Source organism: Podarcis vaucheri (assembly GCF_965113315.1).
Source record: "Podarcis vaucheri genome assembly, chromosome: 8".
Taxonomy (NCBI): domain Eukaryota; kingdom Metazoa; phylum Chordata; class Lepidosauria; order Squamata; family Lacertidae; genus Podarcis; species Podarcis vaucheri.
The window spans coordinates 56,865,465-56,890,606 of record NC_138766.1 but is presented as its reverse complement, the minus strand read 5'-3'; the positions used below and the strand labels follow the sequence as shown (position 1 = coordinate 56,890,606).

Sequence of the window (25,142 nt, the reverse complement as noted above, 5' to 3'; positions counted from 1 at the left end):
AGAACTGCCAGATCTGTCACATCCAGGGCACGTTGTGTCCCTTTGGGTTGCAGATTAGGCTCACTGCTCCCCAAAAGAAAGTATGGGTAAGCCACATACTACCACAAACGAACACTCCCCAAACATACTATGTGTGTCACTATCCTGGGAATCTATGCAGCACAGGGCAGACTAAAGCCTGTTTGGCCATGCCAGGTAAACTGCAATCCTGGGCTCAGAATATACATGGACCTTTTCTATCTGGGATTATCAGGGCGAGATCTTCCACACATACAAACACATATTTTTTCAGCAAGAATGTGTAAATCCATACTTTTAGGTTGAATTTTAGCAGTTCTTATTTTTATCTGTATGCCACCTTGAGTCCTGCCATAGGTAAATCAAATTGATACCACAGAACTCTGCAAGATCCTCTTTATATGCCTATTAAATGTAACAGTCTCTTCTTTTTAGCTTCTAACACAAAAATTCCGATTTATTCTGAGTAGGCTAATCTGCCCCATGTTTCAGTCTGGAAATTCAATAATCCACAACTGTTGAGCCTATTGCCCTAATCTTGTCATTTTAGGATATCAGTTCTGTTTATATTAGATACAGTTTGCTCATCTGACATCGCCTGACCTCTCTTTACTCTTGTTGATTACATTCCAGTGCCTGTGAAAGTATACAGTACTATGTTCTCAAAACAAGCCAAGGTTAGTTTGGGACAAATTTATGAAGCTGGGTTGACTAACATTCCCTGAAGAGCCACTACATGTATTCAAATCTATGAAACGATGTTTTAATCCATTGCTCAGTCTTAAAGATGATAAGCAATGCCAATTTTGATACTTAACAGGAACATACAGAAGCTACTGATATAGCACTTTAACACTATAAACAGAATTAACATACTAATGAAAGAGAAAGAATTATGCCAATTTTAACCGACTAGACAGCTACAGGGTTCTGTAACTCTTCAGTTGAAGCATGACAGTCTCTTCCAAAAGAGCACCTTCTGCTCTGTAACTGAACTAGGAAAGATAGTTCTATTCTTGGAACAAGAGAAGTGATTTGACAAAACAGAAAAGGTGTGGGAGATCCTGGCCTTGCATCTAATTGGAAACAGAAGATCTTTGCCAGTGGACATTATGACAAAGAGAATCAGTCTGTAAAAAGCATACTCTCAATTCAAGGAGACAGGCAGGCTGAGTCATTATTTTTAAACACACACACACACACACACACACACACACACACTTAACAGGAATAACTGAAGCCCAAATGAGGTTGCAACAGGAAACCTAAAAAAGTTATCGTACCCCATATAATCTGAGAAGTGCATTTCTGTTTAAGGAACTAAATAGAATCAAACAAGTTCCACAGTGGCATTAAGACACCAAACAAACACTTTTGCCACTCCCACATCAAGCCACCTGCATAAAATCAATGATAACATTCAGAAATGAAAAATGCAGAAGACAAACTATGCAACATGTTCTACAGTGACTCAAGTCACCCATACTACATAAAATGAATTAGGCATAACATCTGTTTATACATAACATGTGCCTTAATAGACCTCTTCAGCATAGTGCTGGGGAACCTGTGGGCCCCTAAACATTGCTGGACTACAATGAGGGCCAGGCTAAGGCCTGAGGAGCCCCTAAGCTATGTCAAACTTTAAGAAGCCCCAACAGCATTAACAAAAATGTGTATCACTTTAACAGAAAGGACAAATAAAATTGAAATCATCATACATAGGCAAGGATTCAGCTAAAAAATAATCATTTAACCAAAGCATACATCTTGCAATAAGCCTATCTGCATATGAAATATTTTAAAATTAAAATACCTTATGACTTCTTATATACAAACTTTTAATGTACACCGACACAAGAGTCATTACTCGTACAGTTTATTTCAAGTACAGTGGTACTTCGGGTTACATACGCTTCAGGTTACAGACACTTCAGGTTACAGACTCGGCTAACCCAGAAATAGTACCTCGGGTTAAGAACTTTGCTTCAGGATGAGAACAGAAATTGTGCTCCAGTGGCGCGGCAGCAGCAGGAGGCCCCATTAGCCTAAAGTGCTACCTCAGATTAAGAACAGTTTCAGGTTAAGAACGGACCTCCAGAACGAATTAAATTCTTAACCGGTTTTCGAGCATCTCGGAAGCCGAACATTTTAGAACCTAAACGCCAAAAACCCAGAAGTAATTGCTTCCATTTTCAAACGTTCCTCAGAAGTCGAACGGCTTCTGCTGTGTTTTCTTCAACCCCCCTCTGTGCCTTGGTTGTCAAATGTTTTGGAAGTTGAACTGTCTTCCGGAACGGATTACGTTCGACAACCGAGGTGCCACTGTGTTTCTTTACCACTTAATATTCAACTGCTACTTATTTACGAGATCTGATTGCAAAGACAGAGCCTGAGGGCAGAGTGTTTGCATAGGCGTGCAATACAAATATCTTTCTGATATCACACTGAATACATGTATGGCAGGTATGGAGTCAGCACACACAATCTTGCTCCCCTCTCCCTACACACTTTCAAATAAATGTCTGAACATGAACCAACCTTACACTAATGAGAAATCTATGTTTATGTATGGTGCAGACCCTGGACAATATCCAACTGTTTCTGCCAGCACAATGATTTTTGCTTGTGTAGTGCAACTTCCCTTCTCCTCTCTGTATGCATGCCCTGCACTCTCCTCAAATCTGCTCTGGGGAGTCAGGGGAAAACCTAGAGCATGTTTCAGGAGTACACATGGGGGAAGTGGTGAAGTTCTGTTGTGCAAGTGAAAGTCCTTTGTCATTCAACATCTCATAGTTTCCATGAATCTATGTGCCTGCAATATTTTTCGTGTCTGCATATATGAGCAGGATTGAATAGATGCTCACTAAAGCAAGCAAAATATATACTCAGAGTTAGAACAAGCATCTCCTAGAATATCTGATGCCCAATCCTTCCCCCCCCCCAAGTAGAAACCACAACACCATGGTCTCTCCATGCTGACTGCCATATCCTCATTCTGGAAGCCAAGAAGTTGTGACAAACCCCAAAACGAAAATGGGCTGCAGTACAGTGGGATTTAATTATTGGTACCTTGCCCTCTGCCTTCATTATTCAGCACTATTATTCCCCTAATGCAACAGAAATCCTGATGGGCACCTAGCTTTCTGAGTTCACCTTTCTGTAGCTTTCTGCTGAAAAGAAATTCTGTGTCAAAATGTTCACTCAAGCATTTCCAAGGGACAAAGTGGGCTTTCAAGAGATGCAGAAAGAAAAAAAACAACCCTCTTGGAAAAGTTTATTTTTTGCTGCAAGTTGTAGTCCTCAATTACTGCTGCTTCAACACCATTTTAGGGCTCATTTGGAGAGGAAGGAATGTGTTCATGTTGATGAGGCTCAGTTTCATTGCATGGCAGCATGGTGTAGCAAGGCTTTTGCCCTGAGAAAGCTCTAGTTTCACTTAGTTAAGAGTGACGAATTGCATAACATGAATGGGGGAATGCACATTCCAATGCACATCCCATTTAAAGCAATATACTATGCATGGACAACCATACAGCCAAATAAATATGTCGATCCACCGTCCCATACTGTATTACTGAATGAAAGCACATCCCTATCCATGTTATGCTGAAACTAATCAGCTACAAGTTGTTATATCAGCACACAAGAATATCAGCCCAATTGCTTCGGCATTTCAGCTCACCACTATCACCCTTCAATAGCCTTCTGACAACCTTGAAATATTAGAACAGAAGGAAATGACATGTATACAAAAGAAGTACACATCACATGTTTAGTCACCTTGTAGCCATTATTCTATGTTTAGTATTTTTGTACCTCTTACTTATGAGAGTGCATTTGACATCCAGCCCTCTTGGAAAGCTTGTGTCTTCTACAGTTTCATTTAATAGGAAACAGATTTTATACGAGAAGTTCTGAAACAGCAGATGGAGAAAGTTTTCCCATCATTCTTCCATATAACACAGAAACTCCAAGGAAGCTATTTGGTGCTACTATACACATGTGGCAAAGAGAAGAATTGAGAAAGTAGAGGGGCGATGTGTGAACACACAGTGCTCATGTGGTGCACACTATTAACCAGTACAAATGAAAGAGTTCCATCATAAGCAAAGGAAGGGAGGGTATTCATAGCAGAATCTGTGAATGAAAATAAAGAACACAAGTTCCCTTATAGACCTAGGCTCCAGTGAAACTCACCACTCTGATTACTTTTAATGAAAATATTATTATTAACTATTTGATAACATTTTACACGTCTTTAGAGAGGCATCTAACACCAAAGCCTTTAATTTCTCCTTCCCTAGCCATAAATGGACAATCATGGTAAGTAACTGGTGATGTTCTATTTCCAATGCAAATATTTGTTGTTCTGATGGTGACTGAAATTTATGACCAGTTCTATCCAATTTATTTTCTTGTCTGAGAGGGAAGAGTTGGCTGTTGGATGTGCCAAGTCTTGGGTGGTATTCAACTAACCTTTACTCAGAGCAGACCCACTGAAATTACTAGGCCTAAATAAGTCATAGACATTAATCTCAATGGGTCTACTCTGAGTAAAAATTAACTGACTAAAACCCTTTAGTACAGAGTAAAATGGACGAAGGATTGCAGTGGGGATAAACATTCAAATGCAAATCCCCATCCCAAACCAGCTAAGATAAATACATCTCGCCTGCCACTATAAATGTGCATCAGTTTGTGCAACTGCTCTTTCAGAGGGTGGGGAGAACACTGGAAGAATTGCTTGGAAAAGCAAGGATATCACAGACACTTTGTAGACTTCCCATGGATATCTGAGGCCATGGCGAGACATAGTGCAAAACTCCATGAAAATCCCCAAATGTAACAAAATAGAACTGAATTAAGACAGCAATGTATGACCATACAAACACACAGAAATACAACTGAGAACTCTGGAAAGAAATGTATGCAATATGAGAATTCAAACAGTATGCCAAATGAGGGAGGGGATAGAAACCAAAGTTTCGAAACCTATGAAGTCATCCAAAAATGTTTTAAATGGAACACAGTCCTAGGCAATGAGACAGTTTTCTCAACTTTTTAAAGGCTTGCTGCAACTAGCTGCTAATTAAAATGATATTTTAAACAAAAGGGTTTCTTCATTTCCCTCCCTGCCCACATCTATGTTCTACAGCACTGCAAAAAATATGCAATTGGATAAAAGACAGATATTAGTTCTTTTTGTGTGGGTTAGAGAAGGACACACAATGCAATATTCATGAGTAAGTTAGATTTTAGGTTTCTTGGTGCCCTAATTTTCCCTTTTGATCCCAGTGCTTTCCATCCTTTATGCGGAAGATGTGGTGAAATCAGAAGCTAGAATAAACAGAATGTCAGAAAATGTATTTATTTTTTGTTTTATGGTAATGCCTCTGATATGCTAGTGACTTTAAGGACGTTCAAGATATTCAGCTTATGCCCAGGGAAATGCATAATTTAAAGGACACTCATGCAAGCAAAAATGATGTTCATGGAAAAGAATTCTGTTATTTCAGATACATCTAAATATGTTCTGTAGGCAACAAGCAAAGGTGTGTTTTTAAACATACAAACAAACAAACAAACAAACAAACAAACGGAAAGAAAATGGCATTTGATACCAATGCCAGGGACCTATCACACTGGCAAACACTAGTTTATTAGCGATAGATGAGGATACTGGGGGAATGTGGAGTTTTTTGCAGTTTCCAATACAAACTGAATTATTCTGCATCTCCTAGATTAATGCACAGGTTGGAATGCAGCCATCCACTGGATTTCACACTGTGACATAGTGATTTGCTGGGGGGGTGTGTCAGAATCAAACTACATATTCTAAAATCCTTATTTTGATAGAAAATGCGTTTAGAAATGCCTATTTAAAAACACATTTAAATGGAAATTTTAATCCCGCTTGGTTTTCAAAATTCACTGATTAATACAGAAAAGGGATAGAACACACTTGAAAGTGGATGGAAGCAGAAACAGAATTGTCCATAACTATTTAGAAATACTTCCTGCAGTAAGGTAGAAATTTACAGGTGCAAGCAGGGGAGCTGGGGGGAAAAGTCAATCCAACATACAGAAAGAGACAGAATTTGGGTGACTAGGTCAGATTATATACAGGTCATACTGATGCACCATGTCTGCACTATTACCACTAACAAAATAAAATCTAAAAAGCTACATAATTCAGGGGAAGGGGCTTGTTGTGCAGTACAGTGCCATCCATCTTCGTGACTGTGCTATGAAGTTACCGTATTTTTCACTCCATAAGATGCACTTTTTTTCTCCTAAAAAGTAAGGGGAAATGTCTGTGCGTCTTATGAAGTGAATGCTGCACGGAGGAAGGACGGAATGGAGCCATGGTTCCTGTCCATCCGTGGCTTGCTTTAAAGCAGCAAAGCAGGAAAGGAGCCACTTACACAGGTGTAAAGCAAGCATAGCGGGAGCCATGTAATTCCTCCGCCCCCGTGCTCGGCCGCCCCATTGGGATGGGTGGGCGCGCTCGTGCAACCATCTTGGGACGATGCTTGCATGGGTGGAGGGATTCTACATACAAGACTAGCATATAAGATTCCTTTTAAACTAGAGGTTGTAAAATATGTTAAGGAGCATGGAAATAGAGCAGCGGAGAGACATTTTGGGCCACCTCCAACTGAAAAAATGGTAAGAGAGTGGAGGAAACAGGAGGATCAGCTGCAAAAAGCAGATAAAAGCACACTTTTCATGGAAATGCTGCAAAGTGGCCACAGTTGGACGTGGCCATGAAAGAATGGATCACAAATCACTGGAATAATGGCTTCTTAGTCTCTACAAAAATGATAATATATGAAGCCAAACGCTTCATATATTTGCGAGATTAATGATGGAAAGAGTGCTGTTATTTATGAAAGTGATGATATATGGAAACCATCTTGATATGATGATTGGACGAATGGAGAAATTCACACAGGATTACAATTGGTGTTTACCAGCTTAAGGAGATTATCAGAAGAGATCCAAAAGGGGAAAAAAAGAAAAATATACGAACAAGATGAGATGTGGAAACAGCAAGATAAGACTGGATAGAATTATGGACATTATTTGGACAGATTTGTGGATATTAACGCAGCAGCAAGATGATGATCAGAATCCCCCTTCGGAACTTGAAGAAAACCTGCCTTATTAGTACTTGACCAGTTTAGAGCACATATTAGCAAAACTACAAAAAAGTGCTTTAAAGAAGTGAAGACGCATCTAGCTGTAATTCCTAGAGGTCTTACCAGCCAGCTACAACCTCTCAACGTTTCCATCAAAAAGCTATTTAAGGTTTTTATGCGAGAAGAGTGGAACAAATGGATGGCTGCTGGTAATCATGATCTCACACCAACGAATGAAGAGGCCCACTATCACTCAAGTTTGTGAATGGGTGAAAACATCATGGCACTCGGTGAAGGAGGAAATTGTTGTACAGTCATTGAAAAAAAATGTGGCATTAGCAATGCTTTGGATGGAAACAAAGATGGTATCTTGTATGAAGATAGAGAAGAAAGTGATGCCAGTGCACAATCACTGGCATCTCTGAACCAGAGCTTCATAAATTCTGACTGTAGCAATGATGAGTTCTTGGGGTTCACAGAAGACTAGAAGAGTACTCGAACCTTAAAGTCTCTCTTCATTTGTTAATGACAGTGATGATCGTTCTTAATGCCACTGTTGACTGCTGTTCACTTTACATGGTTGAAATATTATTCTGATATACCGGTAGTTTATTAAATAGTTTAGTACATCATTTGATTCAGAATATTTTTTTTCTTGTTTCCCCCCTCTAAAAACTAGGTGCGTCTTATGGACACTTACTTTCCTGGACCAGAGTCCACGAAAGCTTATGACGTAATAAATGTGTTAACCTTGAAAGTTAACAACCCTACAGTACTGGGGGAGAGGGCCCCCATCCCAGGGGCCATTGGATGTGTCAAATCTCCCTCTCTGGTGGCAGAGAGAAAAGGCCACCACTGCAGAGAAATATACAATGTTGCAAGTCCCTTCTGTTAGGATGTGGGAAAGTCTATTATAGGTTCTTCTCCAACAAAGAGGATACATCAGGTGGTTCTCCATGGTCATTCTGGGAGAATCCTCCTATTCCCCTGACACACTGCTCCACCCACACTTTCCTCTGATGGCATAGGCCCAACAGGGCATTGGATTAGACCATGGGTAGGCAAACTAAATGGACGTGGGTGGCGCTGTGGGTAAAACCTCAGTGCCTAGGAGTTGCCGATCGCATGGTTGCCGGTTCAAATCCCCGTGGTGGGGTGAGCTCCTGTCTTCGGTCCCAGCTCCTGCCCACCTAGCAGTTCGAAAGCACCCCTAAGTGCAAGTAGATAAATAGGTACCGCTTTATAGCGGGAAGGTAAATGGCGTTTCCGTGTGCTCCGCTGGTGCTGGCTCACCAGAGCAGCTTCGTCACGCTGGCCACGTGACCCGGAAGTGTCTCCGGACAGCGCTGGCCCCCGGCCTCTTAAGTCAGATGGGTGCACAACCCTAGAGTCGGACACGACTGGCCCGTACGGGCAGGGGTACCTTTACCTAGGCAAACTAAGGCCCAGGATCTGGCCCAACCGCCTTCTAAATCTGACCCGCAGGCGGTTCAGGAATCAGCGTGTTTTTACATGAGTAGAATGTGTCCTTTTATTTAAAATGCATCTCTGGGTTATTTGTGGGGCATAGGAATTTGTTCATCCCCCCCCAAGAATATAGTCCGCCCCCCCCACAAGGTCTGAGGGGACAGTGAATCAGCCCCCTGCTGAAAACGTTTGCTGACCCCTGGATTAGGCCATTTATCCACCTTTGTTTCTTCCCTCCCTGTTAGATTGCACCCTTAGTTGTTTTAACATGCAAACACGATTTAGAAAGTGCATGTCCTGCCTCTGCTTATTAACCTCCTTTCCCTAAAAATTCACACACCTCTTTTAAGTTTGACTCTATCATAAAATGCAACAAATGTTTTATTTTTGGAAATGATTTTTTAACAAGGTGTGGGCTCAGCTGTTCTAGTAAACAAAATACTGAATGTTATAACAGTGTACCAATTCTTTGTACTTAGCACCTCCAAACTTATTATTTATTTAGCAACTTAAAAGAACATCATATTAAAGCCCGTAGTCCAACTAGTCACTATGACAGAGTTTGCAACTCAACAAGGCAATGCTACAAATCAAAACCAGAAAAAGACATTAATACAAGGAGGCCTCATTTCAAAGGGGGGATGAATTTTGGGGCCAAATTAACTGCAGTAGTTCACACAGTGGGCCAAATACCGGTATCATTTCTTAATTTAGTATTGTCTATGCTGTTTAATGTGGGTGGGCCTTTTTTACATTTCAATGTAATTTTAGGTTTCTGGTGTATAAAATGAATTGTGTTTGACATTGTTTTATTATTTAGTGTGGTTTGACTTTCAGTATAATTTTTTTCATTGTTACATTTTAAAGCTGTTTTCATTTAACTTATTGTACATAATCTAAACAATCTAATAAATGTTGATATATGAGTTTTACATTTAACTCCTTATATGGTCATCTACTTGTAGAAGCAAGAAGCCATATTGGGTTGTGAGTGAAAGGCACCTCTTGCTCCAAATACAATCACAGAAGACCGCTTTCTTAGACCTGGAAAACAGGCCTTCCCCTATGATGATGGCCCTCCTGCGGAGAACCTTCTATTACTGTCTGGGTACCAACAATTGATGCTGCAGGTGAGCCACCTAGTAAGATTTTGGTTCACCTTGGAAGTAGTTGTGCTGGGAGTAATTCCTCTAGATGAACTTCTTCCTTTCACATCTTAAGCTCATGCAAACTCAAGCATTTACATCATGAAAATATGCAACTTTTTGTGTAGCCAAATTCTGCAAATGCCCCCCCCCCCAGCCTCTTACAAAACATTAGTTAAATGTATAAGGATTTCTCTCCATCGAAGATGTAGTGATGGGCTTTCATGAGTTTTCTCTAAAACCTTCCCCTCATCCAGCAATAATCTCAACATATTAACTCTCATCATTGCAGAAAACTTCTCCTGGGACAGCCTTCCTAAATACTGACCAAAAACAATAGATAAAGTATACTTCCCAACAAGAAGTTCAGGGTTCCAATCCTAGGCATTATTACTGGGAAATATAGTACCCTTCAAACACATGCCTCCTATTCTGAACTAGCAGCTAATCTGGAAAGCTACAGCTGTAAGGACATATATAGAGTGAGAACATGAGAACAATTTATTTAATATATATTTTATACCAGCCTTCATACAAATCCCAAAGTAGTCTACAACAGTAAAATACAACTGAATAACACAATACAGGAAAACAAAGTAAAATCACAATAAACAAACACACTAAATTCATCATTACCAGTCAATGCCTTGCACCAGTGATCCATAAAAGGATATGGCCCGTTCGGTTGTTCACAACATGCAGAAGAGCATTTGGCAGGAATCAGGATGAGGGCTCCCCCCCCCTCTTGTGGCACCTGGTCCATGGAAATAAGATGGACAGCAATTTTAGACCCGGCCAGTATGGCCAACTATCACCCAGTCTCAAATCTTCCATTCTTGGGCAAGGTGATTGAGCGCGTGGTTGCTGAACAACTCCGGGCACGCCTGGAGGATGTGGACCATTTGGATCCCTTCCAATCGGGATTCAGGCCTCATCATGGGACTGAAACTGCCTTGGTCGCGCTGGTTGATGATCTCCAGCGGGCTAGGGACAAAGGTGAGAGTTGTTTCCTAGTTCTGCTGGATCTGTCAGCGGCCTTTGATGCCATCAACCATAACATCCTTCTGGACTGTCTAGAGGGGCTGGGAGCTGGGGGCACTGTTATACAGTGGTTTCGCTCCTTCCTCATGGGCCGTGTTCAGAAAGTGGTGGTGGGGGATGAGTGTTCAGACCCCTGGGCCCTCACTTGTGGGGTGTCTCAGGGTTCCGTCCTCTCCCCCATGCTTTTTAACATCTATATGAAGCCGCTGGGAGATATCATCAGGGGGTCTGGACTGGGTGTCCATCAATATGCAGATGATACCCAGCTCTACCTCTCTTTCAAATCAGAACCAGTGAAGGCGGTGAAAGTCCTGTGTGAGTGCCTGGAGGCGGTTGGAGGATGGATGGTGGCTAATGGATTGAAGTTGAATCCTGACAAGACAGAAGTACTGTTTTGGGGGGACAGGGGGCGGGCTGGTGTGGAGGACTCCCTGGTCCTGAATAGGGTAACTGTGCCCCTGAAGGACGAGGTGCGCAGCCTGGGAGTCATTTTGGACTCACAGCTGTCCATGGAGGTGCAGGTCAATTCTGTATCCAGGGCAGCTGTCTACCAACTCCACCTGGTACGCAGGCTGAGACCCTACCTGCCCGCGGACTGTCTGGCCAGAGTGGTGCATGCTCTAGTTATCTCCCGCTTGGACTACTGCAATGTGCTCTACGTGGGGCTACCTTTGAAGGTGACTCGGAAACTACAACTAATCCAGAATGCGGCAGCTAGACTGGTGACTGGGGGCGGCCGCCGAGACCACATAACACCGGTCTTGAAAGACCTACATTGGCTCCCAGTACGTTTCCGAGCACAATTCAAAGTGCTGGTGTTGACCTTTAAAGCCCTAAACGGCTTCGGCCCTAAACGGGAGCGTCTCCACCCCCATCGTTCTGCCTGGTCGCTGAGGTCCAGTGCCGAGGGCCTTCTGGCGGTTCCCTCATTGCGAGAAGTGAGGCTACAGGGAACCAGGCAGAGGGCCTTCTCGGTAGTGGCGCCTGCCTTGTGGAACGCCCTCCCATCAGATGTCAAAGCGAGAAATAACTACCTGACATTCAGAAAACATCTTAAGGCAGGCCTGTTCAGGGAAGTTTTTAATGTGTGATATTTTAGTGTATTTTTGGTTTCTATGGAAGCCGCCCAGAGTGGCTGGGGAAACCCAGCCAGATGGGTGGGGTACAAATAATAAATTATTATTATATTATTATAATTCTGTTGTGTTTTCAGGAGGTGCCAAAAACTCAACAGAATTGGTGTCCATCTTACTTCCATGGACCAGGTGCCACGGGGGGGGGGGAGCCTTCACCCTGATTTCTGCCAAATGCTCTTCTGCATGTTGTGAACAACCGAACGGGCCATATCCTAATATCTTAATAGCCAGTCTATATGGGTGAACATGTTCCTTCAGGTTCCAAACTGCTTAAGGCTTTGTAAGACAACAAAACCTTAAACTTGACCTGGTAGCAAACTGGCAGCAATTGCTGCTCTTTCAGCAATGGTGTTACATGTCCATAGTAGGTTGCTCCAGCTAGCAGCATTACCACTGCATTTTGCACAGCTGCAGAAGCCTCATGGCGTAAAGGGTTGGTGCATATGGCTGTTAACAAGGTTAATGGTTCAAGCCCACCCAGGGATGGTTGTGGGCAGGATTCCTGCATTGTGGGGCATTGGACAAGATGACCCTCAGGTTCCCTTCCAACCATACAATTCTAGACCAATGTCAAGGGCAGCGCCACAGAGAGCACACTGCAGTAGTCTAATCATGAGGTTACCTGTGCATGGATCACTGTTGCCAACCTATCCTTGTCCAGATACAAAAGTAGATAGCACACCAAATGAAGCTGTAAAAAATGTTCGTAGCCAGGCACTTGGGGCTCCAGTGTTAAAGGTGAGTTCCTCCAGGGCACACACCTGCTCCCTAATAGGGAGAGCCACCTCAGTCCAAAGCAGGGAGACTAACTCCCAGAACTGGGGACCACTACTCACAGCCCGGGCCTCAGCTTTGTCAGCATTCAGCTTCAGCTTGTGGCCCTCATGCAGACCACCAATGTATCCAGGCACTGGGCTCAGAACTTGCACATCTGCACATTATTCAGTTGTGACAGAGCTGCGTGTCACTTGCATCTTGATGATACAGTATGCCAAATCCCCTAAGCACTGTTAAACTGCTTCAGAGACAGAATGGTACCCCCTGGCACCCCACAGTGGAACAGTCACAGTGCCAACATATAGTAATGTGCATGTGAAGTAGACCTTATTCTCACTTAAATCAAAAGGACTTGCTTCTGAGTAAAATATGTTTAGCCACTGAGTCATGCTAGCAAATATTTCTGCTGGAGGAACAGCAATGTAAATGCAGAAACAAAAGCTGAAAAAAATCCAAAGAAATCAATCATAAACACACACAGTCACACAACCTTTGGCTGTATGAAACTTAGAAGGCTGTAGAGGAGGAAAAGGTCAGAAGCAAGGGTCTCAGAACAATGGATATGAAACAGAGAAGCTAGGAAGCCACTGAAGATAATTTCTGTTGAACGGTGCCCTAAGTTATTAATAAGACAGCATCTCTTTGACCTAGATTTTTTTTCCTAGCTACAAGAAGGAAAGAGACTGCATTTTAAAAAGAAGAAGAAGAAGCAACATATTATACCACATACTGAATTATATTAGACAGATATGAACAAGTAAAACTAAAATAATATCTACAATCTGCTGCTGGATTGCATATAATTGAAAGAGTGCTTGTACTTTGGGTCAAAATCCGGTTTATTTGGACTAAGGTTAAAGATTTATTTTCAAACTTATTTGATTTCTTCTTTCTCTTACTGTTGTTTAATTAAATGTTTACATGTAGGCATCCCCAGCACAGTAGTATATCTAGATTTAACTTCCAACAGAGATGCTTGTTGGATTTTTGTTTTATTTATAACAGCTTTGATATTAATATATATTATCTGTGCAACAGATTAAACGTTGGGCTATCAAAAATAGTTTGCATTCTCATAATCTCATTTATTTTTATAATGATTTTTTAAAAACCCCAGAAACAAAGCTAACACAAAAATTCGGGGCTTTTTAAAAAAACCACCCCAAAGTAATAGAATCTAAATTGAAAAGGCCTTCTAACAGAGATGTTGAACCTGTGGCTCTCCCTCAAAAAACCTTAAATGATCATATAATAAATCTCCTATTGTGTTATTCTGAAACATATTTTGAAAGCCAAATTCATCAGCATCAGAGAAACAGATCTATACTGGAATTCACTTTTGAATTAACAGTGTATCCAAAGTTCCTAATTTCCTTTTTTAGTATACAAAACCATATACATTTGGCTGTATGATTAATCAACAACAATTTCCTCCTGAACTTATTATGTGGATTGGAACCTAAAGTGAGACGCTGTGCACACATAGTCAGTCAACCAGGTGGTGAAAGTGAGCTGCTTTTTTGGGAGAAATGGGCATTGATTCTTCATATGTTAACTCCTTATTATCAAGTGAACTCTCACAGATTGCAAGAAAACTATATTCAATAACTAAATTCAATAAATAAATAAATAAATAAATAAATAAATAAATATGTAAAATTGCAAGGCAATGTTGTGCTGCATGGACAACAACTGGAGAGATTCTGAACAGCTGTTGCAACTGAGATTCTGTTGCTGCATCTGTACTCTCCATAATAACAATAATACTTGGGAGTATCAACCCAAACTACACTTCAATGTGATAGAAATATGTATTAGGCACCATCAGTATGCATGAAATAACACTACAAGCCAGGAAGAACTGTCCAACAAAAAAGTTTTCTCCTAAAGCTTGCTGAGAACACTCCAATACATCAAGCTGCTTCAAAATTGACCTGAAGGCAGCTTGTTCTCTAGATGCTGTAACCAATAATTTGTTGTTACTATGACCACACTACCTTAACCCCTTACCTCATGATACACCTCTGAAACACAACATGAAAACTCATGTTCTACCTAATGCAGACTCTGAGCTAGGAGTCCTTACTCCAGGGGACATAGAACACACCAGGCAAGTGTAGGACCAAAACAAATCCCAAGCTTCAGTGGAAATTTGAGGTTGGGGAGGCAACAGGCTTTATTCTTTCACCTCTGCAGCTCCAAGTTTCAGAGAAAGCTTTGAGCATACTCAGTCCCTGGGGTGAGCAACATTGTTGAACCCTGAGCATCACTATTTAGAATTATGGTTTTAAAAATACAACTCACAAGAGAGTGCAAGCATTAATGTGACACACACACTGTATACTTAAGAGGGGAGCACACAATTAAAAGTATTTCACTAGTATCATAGAATTATAGAGTTGGAAAGGACCCTGGGGATCATCTAGTCCAACCTTCTGTCATGCAGCTGTCCCATATGGGGATTGAACCTGAAGCCTTGGTGTCATCAGCACCATGCTCTAGCCAACTGAGCTATCTAGGCCAGGGGTCTGCAACCCGCGGCTCCGGAGCCACATGTGGCTCTTTTACACCTTTGCCGCGGCTCCAGGGTCTTAAAGGTTGCAGACCCCTGATCTAGGCACACAATCTAAGGCTCCAAAACCGAAAATAAGCTTCAGCCCTCCCAACTCTGTCTCTGTTCCCTTTGCCAGTTGAACAATACTACAGCTGGACCAACTAAGACCTCCAAGTAAAGCAAAGGTGGGAAAGCTGTTTCCAAGCCCCCATACGCAAGTGGTGGGTGGGACCAAAGGAAAAAGTGGCTGGAACAAGGGAAGAAGCATTTACTGACAGTAGGCTAATTTCTACACACATCCACCTCTATTTTCCATCCAGATAAGAAAGAGTTGTTATTGGAGTTCTAGGACACATTCCAACCAGACAAGAGCACTCAACAAGGGTGGGAAGCAGAGTTGGTGAGTAGGTGTGGCCCGAGGAGAGTTCCAAGGCTAGACAGAAAGGCCCATTTGGCCTCTGGACCCAAGGTTCCCGACCCCAGCAGTGAAGATACAGTATCTTAACACAAGAACATGATATAGCAGTTTGGAGTGCTATCCTGTCATAGTTACTATAAGAGACTTTCATTAATGCTTCTCATCTCTGTTGTCCACTTTCCTCACTGACACTTCGCGAATACAAAATTTCATCAGCATTTGCCTTTTCCCACACTAGCTGCTCTTCCCGATTTCCCAGGAACTGACCAAAAACAGGCACAGAGCGGATGAACCTGGCTAAATCCCAAGCCTGAGAAAGAAAGAGCCTATTGGTAAGCACATCTGGAACGAGTTATGTCAATGCGGTTCCTTTTCCCCTTATGAGGATTACATTTTAATTGAACTGGTTTGATAACTTTAATGTTTAAAGCTGGAAAAGTGAGTCCATGGCAAAATATTCACCCAGTTACTCAGCCATGAGAACCCAGGCTGCCACCCACTCACAATGTGTTTGTAGGACTGCAGCCTTAAACATCAGTCCCATATATTAAGGATTTGGATTCATTGGTTTCTCAATGAAAAATAAAAGAAGTCAGAATTAGACAACCTTTTTTTTTTTTTTTTGGAGGGGGGTGAGAAGAGAGTAAGGAACATTCATTGGCTCCAGAGAAATAAATATCCTATCTGAACTTGTAAATTATCGTATCATATTAGTGATAGGAAATCCTTTATGATTCATCAAACAAGTCTCTTTCCTGAAAACACATGCCAAAAACACGGACATCAAAGGGATGAAGGAACCACACTAAATTCATGGCACTTTTTTATCACTACAAATATACATACATGAACATTCTTCTCAGTATACTAAGAACTCAGTGCCCAGTGATATTTAACAAGCAGCTGCAAGCACATCTGTACACAATGTTACTCCTCACATGACTGCCCCTCCCCATATTGGCAGCAGCTTGTTATCAGTTCAAGCAGTGAGTATCATGGTAGGGGGTGGCCATTAAAATAATAATAATAATCAGCAGGATTTCTTGCAGGTGGAAGAAGGCGCAGGGTTGCAACCCAATGGCATGCCCATGTTTAAAATTTGCTCAATATACTGTACTTTTCTGTGTATAAGACAAAGGTTTTTTACACTAAAAGAAAGTTAAAAATGGGGGGCTCTTATACATGGGTAGTGCAGAGGGGCGATTGGTGAATGGAGTCTGCTGCAAGGGCTGCTTTGGATTGGCTGCTGCTTTGTCAAATGGGTGGGTTATTAGCGGATGCGGCAAGGGCAGCTTTGGATTGGCTTTGGCAATTTGGTGGGTGTCACGATTGTTAGCGTTTGTCAGTTGGGCGAGTGATTTTTGGCAATCTTTCCCCATTTTCTTTAATTTTAGTCCCCCAAAACAGGGAGCGTCTTATACATGGGGGCATATTATACACAGAAAAGTACAGTAAGTGCAAGGCATGGATCAAATGGATTTCTTTACTATTTGCACCTGCAAGGCTGCAACCAGGCATGTATAAATAACATTTCCATTATGTAGCCCCAAACCACATTACAGTGAGGGAAAATGTAAAAAGTTGTCAAGCTAGCAGTTCAGCTATACTTCTAAACTCAAAGGGGTAACTCCTTAAACGTAAGCCTTTTATCTTCTCCAATTTCATGCTAAATTTTACATTGATTAAAAGTGAGGAGGGGGAGCTTTGTTTTATCTCATTTCTACAAAGCTTATGTTTTAATTCATGGAACTTGAGAGTGGGGTGTATTTTATTTTACTAACAGTGAGACTACAGAGTAAGCAAATGCTGTGTCACCAGTTCCTAATTTTGTCACTTTTGACCTAAACGGAACAGTCTCTTCCTGAAAGGAAGGATTGCTCTTGGAGATACACAATTTCACAGATTCATAAAAACAAAGACAGTTTTGTTGCAGTAGTATAGGTTGAGTTTTGCTGTGGGCAGGAAGAGAAAGAAATGGTATCTACTTGTCTTATAATTAAATTAAATAAAAAGGAGGCAACAATAGATTTGCAGTCTTATGACTATAAAAACAGCCATGAATAGACATTAAAAGACTACCTTAAATCAGTATTACTTTGAGGCTTTTGCAAATGCTTAATTTTGCTGCAATACAAATCTTTAATATCTCACACAGTTGATTTGATAGTAAGCAAACAAGAGGTAAGACTGTTTAGGATCAAAATGTCATGTGGCATCAAGAGTAAACACAAACAGAAGAAAGGAAAGCATGTCTATACAGATGAATGTATGCAATTGGTGTCACCTGGAATACCAATGGCAATATAATATGAATATTGATAAGTGCAGGGCATTATTTGTAACTAGACAGATTTCTCAACATTCACTATAGTTCTGGGGATCATGCCTAAAGCCAAAATTGCATATGGTCATGGGTTCAATGGCAGGTGGGATTGCCAAAGTCTCCTCCCCCCCCAGACACTGACCCCTTTCCACCCCTTATTTGTTTGTTTTTTGCCAAGCACATAAAGCGGAATATGCACAAGTTAAATGTGCATACGTTGTGTGCTTATTATATTTCCTTCTAACTGAATGTACATTATTTCCGTTGACAGAACAGACCACAAAGCTGCATAGATGTCCACATGGAAAATCCTTTCTACATAATGGGCTGTAGCCAAAAGAAATCAGGCATGCTTTAGTTGGCTCCTGCAGAGCAGTGGTTCCCAAACTTCCTTTCGCCATGAACCACTTGAAAAGTGCTAAGGTTCCTGGCAGAACCTTGTTTTCTGCCTGTTGTAGCAACTGTAATGCACTTTGTTAGATGCTGTATGATCTTTAATTGTATTTTTATTGATTCTTATTTTCTTATACAGTGGTACCTCGGTTTACGAACTTAATCTGTTCCGGAAGTCCATTCTTAAACTGAAACTGTTCTTAAACCGAGATGTGCGTTCCCTAATGAGGCTTCCTGCCGCTGGTGCCCTTGCACTGTTCAGTTTCTGTTTTAGACTGAGGTAAAGTACACAAACCAGGATACTATTTCCAGTTTTGCGGCATTCTTAAACAGGGCTGTTGTTAAATCGAGGTACCACTGTAATGCATTTTATTGTAACAGAATTTGAATGCCATCAAATTTTATGGAATTCAAATTGTAACTGTTCTTCACAGATATGTTGTGTACCACCTGAATGAAGCTCGTGGACAACTACAGTGGTTACAGACGCTTCAGGTTACAGACGCTTCAGGTTACAGATGCTTCAGGTTACAGACTCCACTAACCCAGAAATAATACCTTGGGTTAAGCACTTTGCTTCAGGATGAGAACAGAAATTGTGTGGCAGCCGCAGCAGGAGGCCCAATTAGCTAAAGTGGTACCTCAGGTTAAAAACAGTTTCAGGTTAAGAACAGACCTCCAGAACGAATTAAGTTCTTAACCAGGGGTACCACTGTAGTTGCCTGTGGAACACAGTTTGGGAGTTGCTACTCTAGAGAGTAAAACTAGCCCAGAAAACAACAAGAAGAGATCTGTGTAACAAAGAAACCAACAGAAACTAATGCAAAAATGTTTAGCCTGAATTTGCCCGTCCAGCTGAGTTGCAAATAGGGGTTTTGAAGGTTAGATTCAAAGCAATAACCATGGTCATTAATTTTCACATCAAGTATTTCCATAGAGTCCTAATCTCAAGTTCCACTCATCTATGCAAAGCTTACTTCTGAATCTGCATGGAAGTACAAAAGCCAGCATTCAGATATGAGGGTGAAAATAGACCTTGTTCCACGAAAGTCATCCTAAAGGTTTTACATGATTTTTTGAAGTTTGAGGATTCAAGACTAAAAAAATCCTTTGCTGCCATGATCTTGGAGTACTGACACTGCATGGCAAACACCTCAGCACAGACTTTCTTAATCTGGGATCTTGAATACATCACAATGCTCTAAAAACATAAATGGATATATATATGACTGCAACTTGTTGTCTTGCAATGTATACATTTATTTATTTTACTGCACTTTTCTCCTGCCTTTTTGTCAAAGAAGCTTAAGCTTAAGCGGGGTGGCTTCTCAATGTCCCATTACCACATAAGAAACATTGTGTAGTGAACAGGATACAGTTTTCTCTGTGGTGGCAGCCCAACTATGGAATGCTCTCCAAGCATCAACAGTTCACTTTTCCGTGTCAGCTGAAATACATCTCTCTTTCGATAGGCTTTTACAGATATTTGATTCCATTTGACCAGCTACAAAATAATGGGTTACCTGTCTGCTCTGCTAATAATACAGATTGTACTAGAAATGAAATTTTAATGGATGTATCTTATAATCAACCACTATGATTTATCAATTACTATTCCACCTCAACATAGGGCAAATTATTATCATGCTTCTGAGAACATAACATTATCAAATGAAATACAAGATTTCAGGCAACTCATTGGTAAAGGAATATTGCTCAATTGACCAGTCAAATATTATCAAAGAGTAGACAAGTATTTAAATAATCAACTTAATAGAAGTGTGCATGAGACACTGACATCACCTAAAAAACAGAACCAAGTCCATCAACTGTTATTATGACATGATGAAATAAAATAGTTAACTATTTTAAGGGAAATTACCAATAACATTCTGTAAATACAAAGGTACATAATACTGAAGAAAATAAAGAGTTCTTAGTTTTCATCATGGATCCCCAGGAAGAGCCCAAAGAGTTATTTTAAAAAATGAAGTTAAACAAATAAAATACAGAGTGCATATGAAACACACATGTTGAATGCACAGCAAAAGCCAGATTTTAAATGTGATGAAGGTTACACTAAGCAGACGTCAGGCCAACACAAGCATTTTTGCTTCATATTATCCAACTCAGATGCTTCAGTATCATCACCTTTCTCATCAGTATCCCCCACCCTCCTCATGTATACTCCTGCTCACTGACACAAGTCTTAATCAGGCATTCTTCACAACTTAAAACTGAGATATGCCGATAGCAGTCTTACGACAATGGAAGGCTTGAAACTGATTTCTGGCTCTTGGAAAGTTGATTCTGACCAATTCCATTCCACACTAGCAGCAACACAATAATTTCTGCCACTATGGCTGATCCATAAGGAAGTCTCCACCCTTTCCACTATCATGAAGGAGCAAGCTGCCTTGATTGATCTGCTGGAATTTCATGTCACATTGTTGTAGCAACCAAGAGATTCCCCCGCCCCCATTTCATTATTTGCTACCTCCATCACAACTGTCTGATCATTTTACAAATGGTTAAGACTTAGGACCCTGGCATTCCTGAAGCTGACGGTGGCAGGGTGCAGCAAGGAGCTCTCGTTCTTGCATTTCCTATCAGGAGACATCATAATTCAAATAAAAAAGGTACATCGCCATTTCCATAAAAAGGATACATGACATATATTTGACTACTGTGAAACCAGTGCTCAGTTGACTGATATCCTACCAGTAACAAAACAACCTCTAAAGAGCTAGAGAATATATAAGGAATTATAGTCTCTATGTACCTTTTTAGCATTTTGGCCCCACTAGGTTCGCCTCTCTGAAAAGAAAGAGCATCGCTTTGAAATCTGACCAGTTACCAACCTTTTATTTAAAAAGTTAGCCTCATAGGAGCCTAATTTCATGTAGTGTTGTGACAGATGTGTACCAGATTTGGAACAGGACAGAAGTCTGGGTTAGAGGAAGGAACCTTGTGTTTATTCATTCATCATAAAAGAATTGAAGCACATTGGACAACCCCAAAATCAAGTCATAAATATGTAATCTTTCTAGGCCAGTGTTGTTATAGTTTTAAATTTTATTAACAGCTTTTCAATGGTCCTGTAAGGAGCAGCTTACTCAGGACCATTTAAGTGAAGCAAAATTGCTCAATGAATTACAACAGGCCCATGACAAATTCTTGATGTAAGGAAGAACTAACCTGGATTTATATTTGCACTGGCTCAATAGTTTTTTCCACTGAGTTTGCTGCTCATAACATATCCTGAAGTCAAATGCTTATTAATGCAATTTTTCTTGATACCAGTGAGATTTTTTAAAAAATGCAAAACATTTTTGCTTCCATGTTCACAAAGCTACTAAAAGGTCCATTCAAATGTTGCAGCCCACATGTGGATAGCAGCGAAAAATGGTTTTGCAGAAGGCAAGAGATGCTCTACAAACAAGGCAGCACGTGGAATGGGCATGGAGAGTCTCTTATAGGCAGAACTCTCTGCCTTCAGGAAACCTCTTCTGCATCAACTTATCTGCTGGGAATACATACAACTACATACTTGCTACAGAACATTGGCACATGACCAAAAAGTTCTTGTTTACTTGCAAGGCTGGGGAACCTGTGACCCTCCAAATACTGCTGACCTAAAACTCCCATCAATTCCAGTCAGTTATGACCAATGGTCAGGAATAATGGGAGTTGTAGTTCAGCAATACTTGGACAGACACGGGTCCACATCTCTGTTGTGGGAGATCATGCGCTGTAATCATCAGGCACTGGCCACAAATTTTGAGTTCCACTGTTATCTTATGTGAACCCATAAGCGTGCCTTAAATGCACCCAACATCTTCTGGCAAAACTGTTCAGGAAAAAAAGATCAATAATGGAGGACTAAATGTAATGAACTTTGTCTAGCATTACAGGTCTTCTCACTAAAGAATGCACTGATGAGTTCTCCAAAAACACCAGGATTCCCTAGAAGGGTTTTTAAGCCTACTATATAGAATGCCACCACAAGCAAGAATTTTACATACCCTCTTCATGAGGCCCATTCATATCTAAGTAGTTCTAGTATATAACCTGTTGCCTAACTGATTGAATATTTCATGTTTTCTTAAAAGTTACTATAACAGCCCTATGCAGTAGGCCATTACTGTATTCTTATCCCCACACTACAAATGGGCTCAGTTAGCTCAGGTGGTTAGAGAATGGTGTTGATAATGCCAAGGTCATGAGTTTGAGCCCCATACGGGCCACCTGCCTATGAACTAGGTGACCCTCAGAGTCCCTTCCAACTCTACAATTATATGATTCTAAAAGGGGAGGGAGAAAGTCCCCCCCCCATAAATTAGATGAGATTTTAAGTAGAAACTTCCCACATCACAACTTATACTCCTAACCACTATATTGCATCTATGGATGAGACTGAGATCATAATGCTGCCATTACAAGGACCTGCACTAAGATGAAACGACATTGATGAAAGAAGTTTGGTAGGCATGTATCATGGATGTTTTAGGTAAGGAAAGCCTGTGTGAAAAGTCCTCCTCTGGATCCGTGCCATTACTAGAAGTCTAGGATACTGCCTTAACACAATTTAGTTATTGCAACTGCAACTCCAGTTCCCACCTAACAGGTGCACCTCAAATGTGAAAACACAGTTGTCCTCCAATAATGCAACCCTATGGATGTTTACTTGGAAGCAAGTCCCACTGTGCTCAGTTCCACTTACTCCCCAAGTAAATGTTCCTAGGACTGCAACCAAAAACACTGCTGAACTATTATAGAGAGAGAGAGAGAATGACATTAAAGCTGAAACCCTAAAAATACTTAATAGGGAGTAAACTCCAATGAGTATGGCTTCTGAGTAAACATGTACAGGACTGCCACGCACAATGCCAAAAGCGAACTATTCACAACCTACATATTCCCAGGAGCCATACAGCCTATTCCTGTGCATGCTTACTCAAAAATAATCTCACCTAAGGTGAAGAGAGACTGATCATCACAAGTGTGGTGCTGGTGCTCTCAAGCAAACTGTAGCAATTATTTGGGGCGGGGAGGATGTTCGTTCAAAGCAGCTCCCCCCAACTTTGGCTGTCTTCAGTCCAAGTTCAGGCATCCCCAAGTAAGTATGCACGTGATCCCAGCCTCGGGATGCAACGGTGATACTAGCAAGACTTTGGAACCAGACCTGCTGCACCTGGATCTCAGCAACCAACTGAATCCTCTTGGCAGCTCTGGGTATCCAACCTTTTGCTGTTCTCCTGGAATTACTTCCATCTCTGGAGATCTGCAAGGAAACAAGCCTCCCTCCCTCTACGCACACTCAGATAACCCACCCTCCTCTCTGCAGTACAAACCCCGTTTACACGAGCAACCTCCCCCCAAAACCTGCCCCCACTTCCTGCGTCTAACCCAAATATCTCCGAGAGACTGGAAGAACCGACCAAACAATGCCCTTTTGGAGAGGGGGTGGGGAGGGCTCAGTCCAGGTGGCTGGCGCATGCACAAAGCAAGCGCCCCCCCCCCACCTTTCCCAAAGGACTCAGCTGCTGCTATTTCAACGGGCAGCAGCATTGCTTGCTGGCTTGCTTGCCTGTGCTTATGGCCATTGCAACAAAACAAGGCACAGGCACTCCAGTCAGAGCAGCCGAGATGTGAGGGGGTTGGGGAGGGCAGACGAGACGGAGCTGTAGCTGCGCCAGACAACGAGCGCGACAGACAGCCAGCTACCCTTCTCCACACACCCCTCCGGGATTCTTCCGCCGCCGCCGCCACCGGTCCCGAGGCGCCCGGCTTCCCTCTCTCCGTTTCTCTCAGAAGCACCCTTACCTGCCGCGCCTCTCCTCAGAGATACCAAGCCCCGCGCCAGGCGACGCCAGCTCCCGCGGAAAGGGGAGACGAGGCGGCGAACCGCTGAGGGGGCGCGGGAGCAGCGCAGCCCGCTAAGCCGTCCCGCCGGCGCCCGCGGGGCTCCCTCCACGCGCTGAATGAAACTCTCCCACGACCGAGCTGCTGCTGCTGCTGCCACAGCTAGAGCCGCTGGCTGCGGCGACGGCGCCGAGCTCCGTCCTTCCCACTGCCTCGCCAACGCGGAGGGGGAGTCGAGGGAAAGAAGCTGCCTTGCTCCGGGGCTGCCTTTTCTCCATGGGCGGCCTCGCAGGGTCTAGCCAAAAAGCAGCCAGAAGCCCCGGTTCGAGCTCCGGCCTTGAGCTCTCGGGAGAGCGGGGCTGGGCCAAGGGGCTGGCATGCTCCTTTCCCCGCTGCCTCTCGGGGCCCCCTCGACTTCGGGATGGTTTGGTCCAGGCTGAAATGGGGAAGGGGGCGGGGCGGGGGATGCTGCTGCCCGCACACAATAGGCTTGAATCGGCCCCCTCCGTGTAACGGAGCAGACGCTGCCGAGAAAGCGGCGCTCTCGCCATCCCCTCCCTTTTCTTTCTTTTTAAAGGCAATGCTCTGGGTTTGGACCAAGACGTGTGGGGGGAGGAAGAGAGAGAAGGCAGCCAGCCAATGCAGGCGTCCAAATAAATGAATAGTAAGCCAGGGAAAGGTCCCCCCCCCTTTCCCTTTAAACCAGTCATAATTTGGATTGCGAGAACTGTGACGATCTATTCTTCCGCATTCGGCTTTGTTGTTTTAGCAGCATGTGCGAAGCTGCGCAAAGTGATTTGCGCGCAAGCCCTCGCCCTCCCCTGAGAACTATCAGCCTAAAAGCCTCTGCGCTTTTCCTC

At 42.3% G+C, this 25,142-nt stretch overlaps 1 protein-coding gene across 1 annotated transcript in view; it reads right to left on the bottom strand.

Moving 5' to 3' along the window:
* The window catches only part of FAM110B (family with sequence similarity 110 member B), a 73,378-nt gene extending 48,454 nt beyond the window's left edge, over positions 1-24,924 (bottom strand). Inside the window, exon 1 of the mRNA XM_082233929.1 lies at positions 24,244-24,924. The gene's annotated coding sequence lies outside the window, so the exon portion shown is untranslated. The remainder of the gene's footprint in view (positions 1-24,243) is intronic.
* Positions 24,925-25,142: the final 218 nt, after the last annotated feature.